Here is a 16,161-nt window from a genome sequence, read left to right on the forward strand (position 1 = left end):
CCCCACATTTCTTTCAATTTTGACTCATTTACAAACTGCAACATCATAAAGCATATTTATTAAGCACCCGACCTTCTAAAGCTCCTTTTCTTGTTCTGGCCAAGCATTTCAGAAAAGCTGTACATTGGAATGAAGAAATCAAAATTAGCGTCAGTACTCAATTCTATAAAAACTTATTAGCAATTAGTACAGACTTAAGGGGGGAGGGGAGTAATTAGCCCTCTTGCCCTGAAAATTAATGGGTCCTTTTCATTATACCCCTAAGGGGTATTTTACCCAATAACATTCCATTTCAGATTAATATAAAATGAAGACTATGTTATTTGAGAATGCTGGCTACATAACGATTACAAACCACAAATCTCACAAAGATTAGCCGAGAAGGAAGATCAAGCAGAACAACGAACTATTAATAATTCTAGACGGGATGAAGGTAATAAAATCAATGTGTCAATCATTCTACCAGAATCAAGAAGACACAATATTTTTTGAAGGCACTGCCAGGCTTGTGTAAAATAAGAGTTGATGTAGTTCTGTATAGGTTAAACTAGGCTTTCAGGAGTGGGTAGTTAGTGGGTAGTTACAAAAGAAATTAAATATACTCCATAAATTTCAATTTTAAGGTGCTAGGGTCTATACAAAAAGACACTCTCTCTTCTACATTGCTAGGGAAAATCCTCTTCCCTTTCCTGAACAAAAAGGCCAAAAATGGCTCAAAACATCACAGATTGAGTGTCAGCTACTCCAAATGAACCACTAGGGGGCAGACGCAAACAGAAACTGACCAACAGGTTACCAGAGAACCCATTCACACTCAGTGACTTGAGATAGACTGCTGATAATTGCTTCCTATGTGTCAAGTTGAACCTATATTTATCTTATTTCCTTACTAATAACCAGAAACCAAAATAAAGCTGCCCATTTTTTTCTTTTGTTTTTATTATGATGTTTAAGTAACCATTTGTAAGGAATACTGACCCAGGGGCCGTGAGAGCAGCTACATGAATGCAAGGGCAATACAGTTTTATTTCTATTCCTCTCCAACTCCAGTTTTACAGTCCTTTACATCTTGACAGGCACTGGGTGCATTCTGGCTTACGCTTGTGGTTCCCCTCATCACTGGATGACTTGGGGTCTGATTCCAGAAGCAATATCCCCAAACAAATCTGACTTTATAAGGCAGCCCATTGCCACACACATTTAACCTATACCACAGTCATTTCGTAATAGGCAAGAGTTCACTCCTCCCACTACATAATGCTGTGTTGAAGCTTAGCCAGGAAAAGTTACAAAAGATAGAAAAACTAGGTGTCAGACCTATGCAGTAAATCGTGTAATTCCTGCCAATTTCTGAAACTTTCATCCTACATGAGCCCACGAAGAAATAATTTTCTATAAGCTGGTCAAAGCTGGATTGTGAAGTACTCCCAACCTCATCCATGTATCACTGCAATTGTTGTCTATATGCTGAGGAATAAAAATTGACGGTTTTTCATTCAGCAAACTGGACACTTAATATGTGCCAGACTAAAGACGCAAAAAATATGAGCCCTGTCCTCATGGAGCTTGCAATCAAGTAGAAAGCCAGATATAGAAAAGAAAGAATATCATAAATAAATAGAATATTATGTTTTATGTAAAATCAGTGATTTGGACAGGGTGTTGCTTAGCTGGGAGTAGGGGAGGGAGATGAGAGGGATCAGATATCAGATAATGCTTTGCTTCCTGAGGAAGGGGACCCTGAGTTCAGTGTTAAAGGGTGAATTGAGATGGCCAGATAAGGCTGGGTGTGGTGGCTTACGCCTGTAATCCCAGCAGTTTGGTGTTACTGGCGGGTCTTTGTTCTTAGGGCTCTCAAGATGGTGGTGGGCTGCTACCAAGATGGTGGTGGCCGCTCTCAAGGTGGCAGCAAGCCTTTTGTTCTCTGACCTGGGGTTCTTGGCCTCACGGATTCCAAGGAATGGAACCTTGGGCCATGCGGTGAGTGTTATAGCTCTATTCGAAGCTGTGGGTCATGGAAGAGAACCGTGGAACCCAGGTTCACTACTGTTCAGCTCGATTAGGATGAACCCAGGCACTTAGCTGTGCAGGAACAATGGCAAGCCTAAATTTAGCCCGATCGGGAGCGGCAAGGAGCGCGCCACTGGATCAGAAGCGCAGCATACACCCTGCTGGATCTGGAGGGGTGGAAGTCAGTGGCAGGTCTGCAATGGCAGCGAACGGCAGTGGTGGATGGTGGGCGAAAGCTCAGCTCGAGCGCGAAGAAACATGAGCCAGAAGAGTGTGCAGTTGCAAGATTTAATAGAGTGAAAACAGAGCTCCTATACAATGGGAGGGGACCCAAAGGGGGTTGCCCACTCCCAGCTCGAATGCTTGGGGTTTATATCCCAATCGTTATCCCTCCCCCTGTGCTCTCAGATGATAGATGATTTGACTATTTCTTTACCTCCTGCTTTTGGCCTAATTGGTATTTTAGTGAGCCCTCTTTACTACCTGATTGGTCAGGTGTGAACTGAGTTACAAGCCCCGTGTTTAAAGGTGGGTGCGGTCACCTTCCCCAGCTAGGCTTAGGAATTCTTAGTTGGCCTAGGAAATCCAGCTAGTCCTGTCTCTCATTGGGAGGCCGAGGCGGGGGATCACGAGGTCAGGAGTTCGAGACCAGCCTGGCCAATATGGTGAAACCCCGTCTCTACTAAAAAAAAAAAAAACAAAACAAAAAAACCCCACAAAAAACAAAAATTAGCCAGGCATCATGGCAGGCACCTGTAATCCCAGCTACTTGGGAGGCTGAGGCAGGAGAATCGCTTGAAACCAGAAGGCAGAGGTTGCAGGGAGCTGAGATTGCACCACTGCACTCCAGCCCGGGCAACAAGAGTGAAACTCCATCTCGGAAAAAAAAAAAAAAAAAAAAAAGAGATGGCCAGGTAAAGAGAAGGTGGAAGAGCATTGGAGCCAAGGCAGACATCTGTAGTAAGAGGCAAGGCAAAAATAAGATGGGTGTGATGGTGGTGGTGGGGTGGGTAGATACCACAGAAGTTCTATGTTGCTGCTGTGTTCACTGGGAGTTGTGAGAGACAAAGCAGGAATAGGCAAGGACAGAGCTCTATGCGCCTTATACACCAGGTGGAGAGTCAGGGACTGCAACGTTTAGTCAACAAAGAGCTGGGAGCTGTTTTGAGTAGAGGAAATTGATTGCTCTGGAAGGATTTGAGGGGCATGAAATTAAGATCAGAGAGACTAGTTAGGAAGTGGTACAATTATCCAGAAATGAGGCAAGCCTGAGCTAAGGCACTGATACTTGGGGTCAAAAGGGGTGACATTTTGAGATTCAGATTGGCAGGGTTTGGTCATTGGTTGGATATGTGGATGGGGTGAGGGTGAAAGAGTAATGAGGAATGACTCAGATTTCTAGTTTGGATGGCTGGAAGGGTGGTGGGGCCACCACTGGAGATGGTGAACTCAGGAACAGGAGCAGAATTAGAGGACAACAATGAGCTGGATTTTAGGTAATTTGAGAGTTTGAGGTATTTCAGAGATATCTAGGTGCCGATATCTGGCAAGCATGTGAATATCAGCCAGGTGGACCTAAAAGTATGGCTCCAGAGATCGTTTAGGCTGCAATTTTTTTTTTTTTTTTTTTAGTTGGAGTCTCGCTCTGTCACCCAGGCTGGAGTACAATGGTGTGATCTCGGCTCATAGCAACCTCTGCTTCCCGGGTTCAAGTGATTCTCCTGCCTCAGCCTCCTGAGTAGCTGCGATTATAGTCACCCACCACCACGCCTGGCTAATTTTTGTATTTTTAGTAGAGATGGGGTTTCACGATGTTGGCCTAGGCTGCAATCTTAAGTCACCAGAAGCAGAAAAGATGGGGTGGATGAAATTTTTCCAGAGAATGAGTAGAGCAAAAGGACAAGAAGAAACCCTCGGAGAACCCCAGCATTGAAGGGATAGGTGAAAGATGTGGGTCACCAGGCTGGAGCAGAGAAGGAACAGTCAGAAGCAGACATCTTGTGGCAGAAAGTTCCAAGAAGAACCTCAGATGATAGGTTAAAAGTATCCAAACATCCTACTCGTGTCGTTATCATTTAGTAAATATTTGAGTATTTAGTACTATGAAAGTCATTATAGGAGGAGAGGGGATCCTGAGAAATCTACCACAGGACCCTTGATCTCAAGAGCCCTCTAATCTAGTGGGAGAAACAAACCACGCTCATAAAAGAGGTCAAATGAAAGCCCAGAGAAGAGCCAAACAGCTGGGGAGGGTGAGATCTGGAGGACTCTGTGGGAGTAAGGGAGCCAAGAAGATTTTAAAGAGAAGCAGAAGTTGGCTGACCTTGAGGGCCAAATGGGCCATAGGTGGAGGGTGCACCAACACAGGGGAACATGATACAAAGGCCAAGAGGAGGACAATCTAGTATTTACTGTGGATGGGACAGCCACTTCACGTTAGAGAATCGAGACGGATCCTACTGGAGAGGTAGCTCAAACCCAGGTGTTTAAAGGCATGTGTGCCTGCCTTGGGGAATTCAGATGCTGCATAAGGGGAAATGGAAAGTTCAGGAAAAGGACTATCTTTATCAGCAAACCGTGACCACGTGTGTATCCTCCAAAGAGGAGTAAGAGGAAATGTTCCTGCCCTTCAGAGACAAATCAAAGGAGCATTTCAGAGAAATCAATACAACAGTGGTGTATCTTTTATTATGTATTTTTGAAATAGTCTGACAAATTCAGTTTTTGTTTCATTTTCAGACGATATAATTTATCTGCTCTCTTTGTTGCCAAATTTCCTGGTTACTGTTATTTTCTGCTTAACCCTCAAACTTCAACAACAACAAAAGATAATAAGACACTATCTCAGTGAGACTTAGCCCCTAAGAGTTTATAAACTTCATACTTTAATAGTAGCTTTTCTACTTCACAGTGCCTCAGAGAAACCTATGCCTAGATTCTTCAGAAATCACTAAAATACGAGCACATTAGCCAAGTGGATGATAAACTGTAATATCAATTTGGTACTTTAAAGCAAAAGAACTTTCTAAAATGCGATTGTATCCCACTCCTATTTAAAATCCCGAAGACTTACAATTCAATAAAAGAAAGGCTAACAAGTTAATGGAAAAATGGGCAAAGGGCATAAAGAGGCATTTCAAAGAAAAAGAATTGTGTATGGCAATAAGCACATGAAAAATGTTTCCTTTCACTCTTATACTTCACTAACATTTAAAGAAATGCATATAAAGAAGCCAGGTTGCTGCTTTCACATCTGAAAATGTTTCCTATCATCCATTGTTGGTAAGGGTGTAGGGACTCTTGTCCAATGTTAATGGGAGTGTAAATTGGTGTTTCTTCCAGGAGGGAAATTCAGTACTCACTTTCATATTGTAAATGCATACACTCCTTGACCCAGCAATTTTACTCCTAGAAATTTCTGCTACAAATATTCTTGCTCAAGTGCTTCAAGATGTGTGTAAAAGGATATCCACTGCCATATTTTTTGTTGTAGATTTTTCTTTTTCCTTTTTTAAAAACAAAATCTAGCTCATCCAGTAAGACGGGGCTGAGTAGAGTCACTGTGGTGGCTACATACACTGGTCACTGGGAAGTCACAAACAAAATCTTGTAGATTGAGGTGTGCTGCTGTGGCCTTGTCCATGATCTACATCCCTAGACACCGTCTACATCCTCTTTTAAAGACTCTTATTTGTTCCTGAAAATCTTGCCACTATGTGAAGAGCTGTTTCCTGAAAAATTGCCTACATTAGTCTTACTGGAAAAAATTGTATTGTGCTCTAACCCAACCCAAATACCCTAAAATGTTTTGCAGACAGAAAAAAAATCAATTTGACCTTTGAAAACAAATTTGTTTAAGTAATAAACACCAATTTGCAAGCATGTACAAAATGAAGGTCCACTGTTCTTGCCCAAAAAAGAAGAGACTTGACAGTGGATGGTGTCGGTGGAGTGGCATGCAAGGAAGTCGTTCCTTGGAAGGGGAATTTGGCTTCTGTGTGTTTTCTTCATCATGATATGGGCTCATGATTATTCTGTGCTGAAACTCTTCTTAAAAAGAAAGTTAGCTGGCCAGGTGCGGTGGCTCATGCCTGTAATCCCAGGACTTTGGGAGGGCAAGGTGGGTGGATCACTTGAGGTCAGGAGTTCGATACTAGCCTGGCCACCATGGTGAAACCCTGTCTCTACTAAAAATACAAAAATTAGCATGGTGTGGTGGCACGTGTCTGTAATCTCAGGTACTTGGGAGGCTGAGGCAGGAGAATTGCTTGAACTTGGGAGGTGGAGGTTGTAGTGAGCCAAGATCACACCACCGCACTCCAGCCTGGGCGACAGAGTGAGACTCTGTCTCAATAAATAAATAAATAAATAGATAGATAGATAGATAAATAAAGTTAGCTATGTGGTAGCCCATGCCTGTAATCCCAGCTACTTGGGAGGCTAAGGTGGGAGGATCACTTGAGCCCAGGAATTTGAGGCCAGCCTGGGCAACATAGTGAGACCCCTGTCTCTAATATAATAATAATAATAAAGTTATAGCATAGAAAAACATTTTTAGGGCAGAGTAAAGGCTAAACATGGAGTGTTTTGATCATGTCGAAATAACACACATGAACCACAGACTGAAAATATGTGGGAGATGCACCACTTCACCCCTCTCACTTGGTCTGTGTATGCAAAGCAAAACATTTTGGCTTAACCCATGCATTGTGCAGTTCCAATTAGTTCCTTATGAGAATCTCTGACTAGAAACCATTATTCAAGTAAACTGGTGAATGCGTCTTTGCCTGAAACCATAATGTAAAAATTCCACTTATTATAATGCGTTTATTTAGTATGTTTTGTGGAAGAAACAGTACGCCAATTTTTTAAAAAAAAGTTATTCCCCACGCCAGGCATGATGGCTCATGCCTGTAATCCCAGCACTTTGGGAGGCTGAGGCAGGTGTATCACCTGAGGTCGGGAGTTTGAGACCAGCCTGACCATCATGGAGAAACCCCGTCACTACTAAAAATACCAAATTATCCAGGCGTGTGGCACATGCCTGTAATCCCAGCTACTCAGGAGGCTGAGGCAGGAAAATCACTTGAACCCGGGAGGTGGAGGTTGTGGTGAGCCAAGATTGCGCCATTGCACTTCAGCCTGGGCAACAAGAGTGAAACTCCATCTCAAAAAAAAAAAAAAAGTTATCCCCCAAATGGTGCAACTTTTCAAAAGCAGTTATAGCAAAGCAAAGATTAGTAATTAAGTGAAAAAAGAGGCAAGTTGCAGAACAACATAGCACAATCTCCTTTTTAAAATGGCACATATACACCATGGAATACTATGCAGCCATAAAAAATGAGTTCATGTCCTTTGTAGGGACATGGATGAAGCTGGAAACCATCATTCTCAGCAAACTATCGCGAGGACAAAAAAACGAAACACCGCATGTTCTCACTCATAGGTGGGAATTGAACAATGAGAACACATGGACACAGGAAGGGGAACATCACACACCGGGGACTGTTGTGGGGTAGGGGGACGGGGGGAGGGATAGCATTAGGTGATATACCTAATGCTAAATGACGAGTTAATGGGTGCAGCACACCATCATGGCACATGGATACATATGTAACAAACCTGCACGTTGTGCACATGTACCCTAAAACTTAAAGTATAATAATAATTAAAAAAAAATAAAAAATAAAGTAAAGCATCTTAAAAAAATGACATATGGCCGGGAGCGGTGGCTCACGCTTGTAATCCCAGCACTTTGGGAGGCCGAGGTGGGCAGATCACGAGTTCAGGAGATCGAGACCACGGTGAAACCCCGTCTCTACTAAAAATACAAAAAATTAGCCGGGCGTGGTGGTGGGCGCCTGTAGTCCCAGCTACTCGGAGAGGCTGAGGCAGGAGAATGGCATGAACCCGGGAGGCGGAGCTTGCAGTGAGCCGAGATTGCGCCACTGCACTCCAGCCTGGGTGACAGAGCAAGACTCCGTCTCAAAAAAAAAAAAAAAAAAAAAAAAAAAAAAAAAAAATGACATATACCCATAATACATGTTTCTGGAAAGAAAATCCTGAAAAGACGTATAAGAAATAGTAACAGTATTTTTTTTGGGAGGAGAGAGAGGGGGGCAAGAAAGACGTGTGCTGTTTAAATTTTTACTATGTGAAAGTAAGATTTTTATAATACAAAACACGCTGAATGCAGAATACTTTGGGGATCAGTGATTTTGTACACTAGAGAAAAGGGTTAGCGTTAGTGTTCAGGTGTTAACATAGAGAACACTGCAGGATCTGTCCACATAGGCACTACCCACAGCCTGGAGTGCCTCATTACAGCCTCACCAAAGTACTTGCTGTTCCCAAAATGCACTATGCAACTCTGAACCTCTGTGCCTTTGTGCTCTAAACTCATCTATCAGGAAACTTCTCATCCTTTAAGATCTAGTTCAAGTGGACCTTCCTATCGGATGTCCTTCCTGACTTCTCCAAACCCTAGTCCCTCCCCAGGCAGATGGGCTTTTTCTGGGATGGATACTTGCGGCTCACCTTATGTGCTGTGAATGGCTCCTCTTGGGCCATGCCTAGCTGCTTGGGCTACCATTTTCCAGCCCGAGAAAGGGGTAGCTGAAGGTAGGGTAGGAGAGCATGTAATACCTGCCCCAGTCTGGGTGCAGGATTTACTCACAAATATCATGGCATCTCTCCCCACTTTCGTCTATCAGAGCCAAACAGCTGCTTTCTGTACCTCTTCCCTTAAGGCTGTTGGACCAGAAGCCAAAGCCTTAGCTCTTAGTGGCTTAGTCCATGCTAGGATTTGGGAAGATGTGTCTCTGACTACTTTGGGCTCACCTACTAGATTTTACTGAATGAGATAAGTTAATTCTTCAGAGCATGCTTCTGGGTTATGTTGGCCAATGCAGAGTTGGCCTTAGAGTCTCAAGAAAACTCTTCATTTAAACTTAATGAGACAGCCAGGTGGAAGGGGGTCCCTGGAGAAACTCCAACCAGCCTGCCCAATGAGGTGGAGCCTTGGGAAGTTCACGATGTTTGCAGCAGGGAAGAGCGTGGAGCCTAAATTTTCGTGGCTGTGGGATGGACAAGCACCCCACCTTTAGCTGAACTAAGGAAAAGTCCTGCAACATTTTTGGTGTGCAATGTGGGGGCTCAAGAAGCAGGGAATGAAACAGGGACTCAAAACCTCTCACTGTAGCTTCTAAGCCTTTTCATCCTGGGACATCTGAGGGTGGGGAAAACACGCCCCCACCCCCCATTACTCCCGGGTCTTTTCATGACCTTTTCCTTCCTTTTTCAGGACCCACCGGTGAACAGCAGCTCCCCACCGCTCCCCACTCCCTGCCAGGTCTGGGATGCATGGCCCAAGGATCCGGTATAGCCGCTGGCTGTTTCCCAGCCACAAGCCACGGTAGCCTTCTCCTTCCCCAGCCAAAGGGTTTTACTCCACTGGACAGTAATTAAGCTTAATCTTTTCTCTCTGATGAAGGAACCAGTTGCACAAGAATAAGAGGTTCTTCCTCAGGCATTTAAAAATTTTTTCTTTCCTCTTCTCCACCCTGTCAGCAGTTAACGTTTAAAGTTTATTTTTTTCCCCTTTACTAGGCCAGACCCCCCAACTATCACTGTTTATACTTCCTGTAAAGGTTTAATTGTGGAAAAGGATTTGTGGGGCTAGTCTTAGGTTGTGGCCAATCTGATGTGCTTTGCATGTGTGCATGGTTTGTGCTGCAAGCCTCCATCTTGTTTTACATCCCGGGGGCAAGCCTCCATCTTGTTTTACATCCTTTTGGCAAGGCTTTGTTTAGCAATCCTGCCTTAGGGAATACGTTTCTTTCCGAATTGATGTCTGCATGTTTTCCTAGCCCTGTCTTTTAAAGGGCCCCACCCAATGACTGGGTTTTCTTCTGCATGTCTGTGTGTGTACTGTGTGCAACGTCTGTCCAAAAAAGCTCTAATTAATTTGGCCTAAAGAAAGACAAGTGCTTGAAATCAAATATGTTTTAAAGGGAATGTAAAATCTGTGGTACCTTTCAGTTCACGTGACTTTAATCTTTAAGAAATAACAGCCTTCAAGCTTATTGGTAAAATGCAGGTCAGATGCAAGGTTTGCTAAATGTTTTAAGGTTACAAACTGCTTATGGGGTTTTAAGAACTATTTGACTTGCTGGCTTCACAATTGGTAAGGCCTAGGAACATGTGGAACTAACCTAAGGCTCTTACCTAAGGCTCTTACCTAAGAAGGCAAACCTTGGCTGCAGTTAGCACACAATTAAAGCAATTTACCAAGTTTTACCTTAAAGTTAAAAATTGCTAGGAGTTACGATTATAACATGTAATTGAAACTACTGAAAATAAATTTATATGCAAGGGGTATAAGAATAGTAAAATGTGTTTTTATGTAAAAGGCTATAAGAAGGCATGGAAATGTAAACTTTTTTTTTTGTTTTTGAGACGGAGTCCCACTCTGTCGCCCAGGCTGGAGTGCAGTGGCGCGATCTCGGCTCACCGCAACCTCCACCTCCCAGGTTCAAGCAATTCTCCTGCCTCAGCCTCCCAAGTAGCTGGGATTACAGGCACGTGCCACCATGCCCAGCTAATTTTTGTATTTTTAGTAGAGACAGGGTTTCACCAGGTTGGTCAGGCTGGTCTTGAACTCCTGACCTAGTGAGCTGCCTGCCTCGGCCTCCCAAAGTGCTGGGATTACAGGCGTGGGCCACCGCGCCCAGCCTGGAAATGTAAACTTTTGCCTAGGGTTAAACGATTCTTTTGAGTTAGATAGGGAAAGCTGAAGGTTCAAACAGGTGGTGGAAAAGTGGAAATTAATCTTGCAGAAGAGATTCTCTGTGTGAACATATTAACTAAATTCAAAAGGGTTATGAAAGGTTTTTGCTTCTTTAAAATGTCTGAGTCATCATTTTGGGAAAATAAATAGTTTGTGGTAACCTGAAACTGTATTTCATAATATGAAGTGCTTTAAATGTATTTAAAAGACTTCCCAAAATCAAACTTAAGTTTTTAAAGTTGTCTTTCTTGACATCTGGCTTTTCAAATATTTCAGAGGCCCCCTGAAACACCCAGAAAAAAAGAAGTAAACAGGATTATGTGACATGTGTAGGTACATGGGATTGCTAAAATGATCTTCAGTCTTCTTCAGATTATACTTTTGTGAATAATACTAATATATGTTCCAAAATTGTATGGGATTTCTAAAATTCTAATGTCTGAATATATGCTATCAATCATAATTAAGGTTGCTATGTTAAGTTACTGTAAACCACGGAGATAACCAAACTTCTTTGTCAATTGTGTTTCTAACTTTAACCACCCTGGATATTTTGCTGTTCATAGACAATTGTCCAGTTTTCTTTCTTTTCAAAAGATGGTTTATAATAAGCTATAGAACTGTAACAGGTGCTCTCAAATACAGGCTTCTGATAACTTTGGAAATTGTAACATTGGAATAAAGGAAAACGCACAGGACTCATGAAGAGCTGAAATGTTCACGAATATCAAGCAAAACAAAAGTTAACTAAATGGACTGAACTCAGAAAGCTGAAGCAAACTTTTTGACTTTTGGTTGTAATATTGCTAATCTATGTTTGGTTTTTCATAGTCAAAGAAACTTATTTAAAACTATTTACAGCCTTTAAGAATTGAGTAAGTTATACTCCTATGAACAAAATTTGGAGCATGTTTGTTTCTCTCTGCTTGGTACCTCTAGAATTTGGAAACTCTCTGTGAGTATTCTTAACTTATGACAATATAGTTATTTGCATCAGTGCACTAAGAATTCATTTTTCTTTTGCAACAGGACACAATTGGAGAAAATGGTTATTTTACCAAGGCTTTGACTGGAAGGATATGCTTCCCTTTAAGGAGTCAAGCTCGACTTGGAGAGCCATTAAAAGCCCCATGGGGAAACTGGCTTCATACTCCTGCCTACACAGTCCCTGGACAGGGTTCCTGACCCATGGTCAGTAAAGAATGTCACTTTCTAACAGGTCTAGGAGCTCCAAGTTTATCTTGGGACCTTAAGAGGAGAGGATCACCCAACTCACAGGTATTTGAGGATACAAACCCATGGTTGGACTTGGCTTTAAAAGGTCCTATCTGAGATTCCTTGTGGAACAGAATTCCATCAAAGCCAATCCAAAAGGCATATGTAGAAATAATTATTCTTGCTGCACTTTATGCAAATAATCAGGCCAAATATAAAACTAAAGTCTATTTTGCAAACCACTCAGTTCTATGATGATTTGTTTTTTAACAAACATGAGGACTGGAGAGAGAGAAATCATGTTTCAAAACTTATATTTGTCATTAAATTCTAAACTCACTAGTTGTTTTTAAGTTTTTGCTTACATTTTAGACTAACCCTGCTTGTTCCTATGAACCAACCAGTAATTTCTGGCTGCAGTTCAGAAAGAACAAAAAGGATGGGTATTGTAGAAATCTGGATCAATATTCTAGTTCTGAGCAATTATCCTGCCAAATCCTGCCAGGTGATGGGAATAAGTAGGATGCCCATCACCCAGAAGTTTCCTTTTGGGAAAGTAAGACCAAAAAAGAGCTAACCAAAGACAAATACCATGTGCCCAAATCCTAGCAAGCATAACTACAGCCACCAGTTATCTGGGTTTGTCACAAAACATCCTTTCCCCTCCCTCGTTGGAGGAGGACTCAGTTCCACAGTTTTAACTTACCATTCGGCTTATGATAAGGTGTCTATGTAACCCCCCGAGACACATTTTTGTCCAAAACTGAATTCCAGGTTTTGCGTCAAAGCCCTAGGAAGGAAAACTGGATCTGAGGGATCCAGAGGCAAATGACAACAGAGGTTAAAAGGCACAGCGCAGGTGAGCGTGGCCGATCCCTGCTGATTAAGCCAAGCCCAAGCTTTCTGTTTCATGGATAAAGGCCAAGTTAATATCCACGGCATAAATGAGTTCTAGGGAACTCCAAGGCTACTGACAGTAGGTGGGAAAGAGACATAATTGAGAGCAGATAATTCCTATTCTTTAGCCCCCCCACCACCCTGCTTCATTGGTGAAAGCCACTTTGGCACTCATGCCAGGACCTGCCAAGGAAGCCAGGACTCGGGGATGCAAGGATGAAAGATGGAAAGAGGACGCTCTTCGCTTTCTTCCTCATGTACCGTGAGTATCTGCTAGGAATAGAAGGGAACCAGGGGTGCCTGCTCTCCTTTTTGTAGATGGGTAGCCACTCGTCTTCACTCTGTACCCCTTTCAAATGCATCCTGAACCCCTGGGACTCCTTTAAAAGTTGCCCTCTCTTTTTCCTTTCTTCTCCTTGGTCCTCTCTTCACTGATAGGTAATTGTGTCTCTGTACTATGGGACACTCCCCTCAGATGCATCCTCCAAACTGAAAAGAGTTAATTTTCCAAACCTTAAACTGGTTGGCTTAGGATTGGGCTCAGGGGAAGGGAACCCAGAAGCCCAACATACCAGCAAAAGGGTAAAGTTTATTACCAGTCGGGCTTTTGACCTCCCTCTCCCTGTGTAAACTGGTAAAAGCCCTCGGGATTTTTGAGCTGTCTTTACCCCTCCCCTTGTTTCATTTTGATACATGTTTTCTAATAACCCAGTTAGTCTGTTCTTGCCTTCAGGCCATCAAACTCCAGACAGTCATGCAACCAAAGCCTCTGACAATGGCCCCTTCTGCTGGGAACCCTTAGGCCTCTGAGGGACATCTGACTGCCGCTTCCCCAAAACAGCACCCCTATCAGCCAGAAGCAGTTAAGATTGGTCTTCATCCTTCTCCTTAATCTAATGGCAGTTAGATGTACTTCTTTAGAGGGGGGGATGAGACAACCAGGCGGGAAGGGGTCCCTAGAGAAACTCCAACCAGCCTGCCCACTGACGTGGAGACTCAGGAAGTTCACAGGGAGTTTGTGGAACCCGGGATTCGAAGGGCCTGGTGGGAAGCGCTCTAGCATAGGGACTCTGGCCTTGCAAGAGTCCCTGTCTCCCACTTTTTCCCCCCTTTCACCCAATAAAACCCTGCTTTACTCACCCTCTAAACCATCTGCAAGCCTAAATTTTCATGGCCATGGGACAGACAAGGACCCCATCTTTAGCTGAACTAAGGAAAAGTCCTGCAACATTAGAAAGTTCATTCAGAGTTGGTTTCAATTTTTTTTAATAAGAGAAGAAAAATTATCTAGAATGAAGTTCCTATAACATATGCAGAAGTCTGTTTTGTTCTTTGTGTCCTTACACCCAAGATTAAATGATCACAAAGAGAACTACAAGACATATTCACTAGAAAGATAAGCTAGAGAAGTTAGTGAAGTTCCAAAAAAGAAAAACAATGTGAGGACACTAGCCCTACCAAAAATTCAAATCTGCATTGATGTATGTCTCAGCAATTGGAAAAGTGGGTGAATAAAGAATGAGGCCAATGAGAGAGAATAGAAAGTCCAAAAATTGAACCAGGTACATGATGTTACTACATGACAAAAATAGCAACTCTAAGTTTACTCTAAAATAGGAATTAGAATGAAGAGCTTGTAGTAATATGCTAGAAGCTAATAATAAGTAAACAAACACACTCAGTGAAGAGGTATACTGTATTTCATCAGTTCTAAGATGCACATTTATTCACACATTGACGTCTGTGAATTTGGGATTTAATATCTCAGAACTCAATGGTACCTTGCAATCTTGCAATTGTTTGTCACTTCTATATCTAAATAGGCCTAAAAGAACTCTTTCGGTGTATATAAAATAAAAAGTTAAGTGATGAAAAAAATAGCATCTCTAATCAGTAGGCTCATAAGGACTTTGGATTACTGGATTGTGATCTGAAAAACAAAAGTTGGATCCATACCTCAATATATCTCATATGACTGTATGCTAGAACAAGCTTTAAATGATTCATAGATTTAAATGTAAAAATAACAAGAAGAAAAAAAAAGAAACCATAAAAGCATTTCAAGAAATATGAGTGAATAGACCAAGAATATAGATGAGTCACAAAAGAACTAATATAAATGGCTTCTAAAACCTGTAAAAATATGCCTAATCTCAGTTATTATTATAGAAATAGATATGATTTCTCACCTCTAAGACTGACAAAAATCTAAACGTGTAACAACACATTCTATTGATGAGGTTATGAGCAACAAGTATCAGATATTACAGGTGGAAATGCAAATTGACACTATCAGAATTACAAATGTGTTTACCTTTTGAACTCATTCTACAGATGCACCTGCACATATAAGAAGTGATACATGTTTATAATTATTCACTGAAGTACTGTTTGTAATAGCAAAAGACTGGGCACAACCCAACTGTCCATTAATAGCAAACTGGTTGAATAAACTTTGCCACATCCACACAATGGAATACCATGTGTCTACTGAAATAGAACAGACACTGCTCTATGCACTGATATGGAAAAACACTGGAACACAACTAGTATGATTGGTTACCTAAAGGGAGCAGTAGAGAAAGGGGTGAATGGGGAGGGTGGTAGAGGGAATTATGCCTTAATATATGTCTTTCTGTATCACTTTAACGTTCTACTATTGTGAATGCATTTCCTTTTCAAAAAATATAAATAAAAAATTTAAATATGTATTACAGAAATCTAAGTTGAATGTATTTCATTGTATTAACAAGACAAGCCTGTTAACAAACTTTGCCTCCTTATTAGGATCTATTGTGATCCTTTGCTTGTTGTGATGATCCTGTCATATGTCATATTAAAATGTAATTGTTAAAAGGAGAAGTCCAGAAAATTCTGATTACACCTATTAGGTCCATAGATTAGAAGAAAGATATACATAGATAACAGTTACAACATATATTTCCATCAGTTATTCACTGAGAACTCATATGATGGAGGATGTTTGGGTATTTTGTGGGTATACAAAAACGTGACCCTTGGCTTCAGGAAAATGATATTTGATTGTCAAAAAGAGATTTGACACATCAGCTCCTAGTGGGAACTTACAGCAGGTTTCCTCGCTAAGATTAAGTCATTAAACATCATGATTGTTAGAGAAACATATCTTGGAATCTTGTTCAGCCTATGTGTCCTGGAGGCTGATTTTATCTCCACTGTACCAACCCCAGAAGGTTTTACCATGGTGCTGGATCAGAGGAATGTCATGATTC

Source organism: Symphalangus syndactylus, chromosome X (genome assembly GCF_028878055.3).
Source record: "Symphalangus syndactylus isolate Jambi chromosome X, NHGRI_mSymSyn1-v2.1_pri, whole genome shotgun sequence".
NCBI lineage: Eukaryota > Metazoa > Chordata > Mammalia > Primates > Hylobatidae > Symphalangus > Symphalangus syndactylus.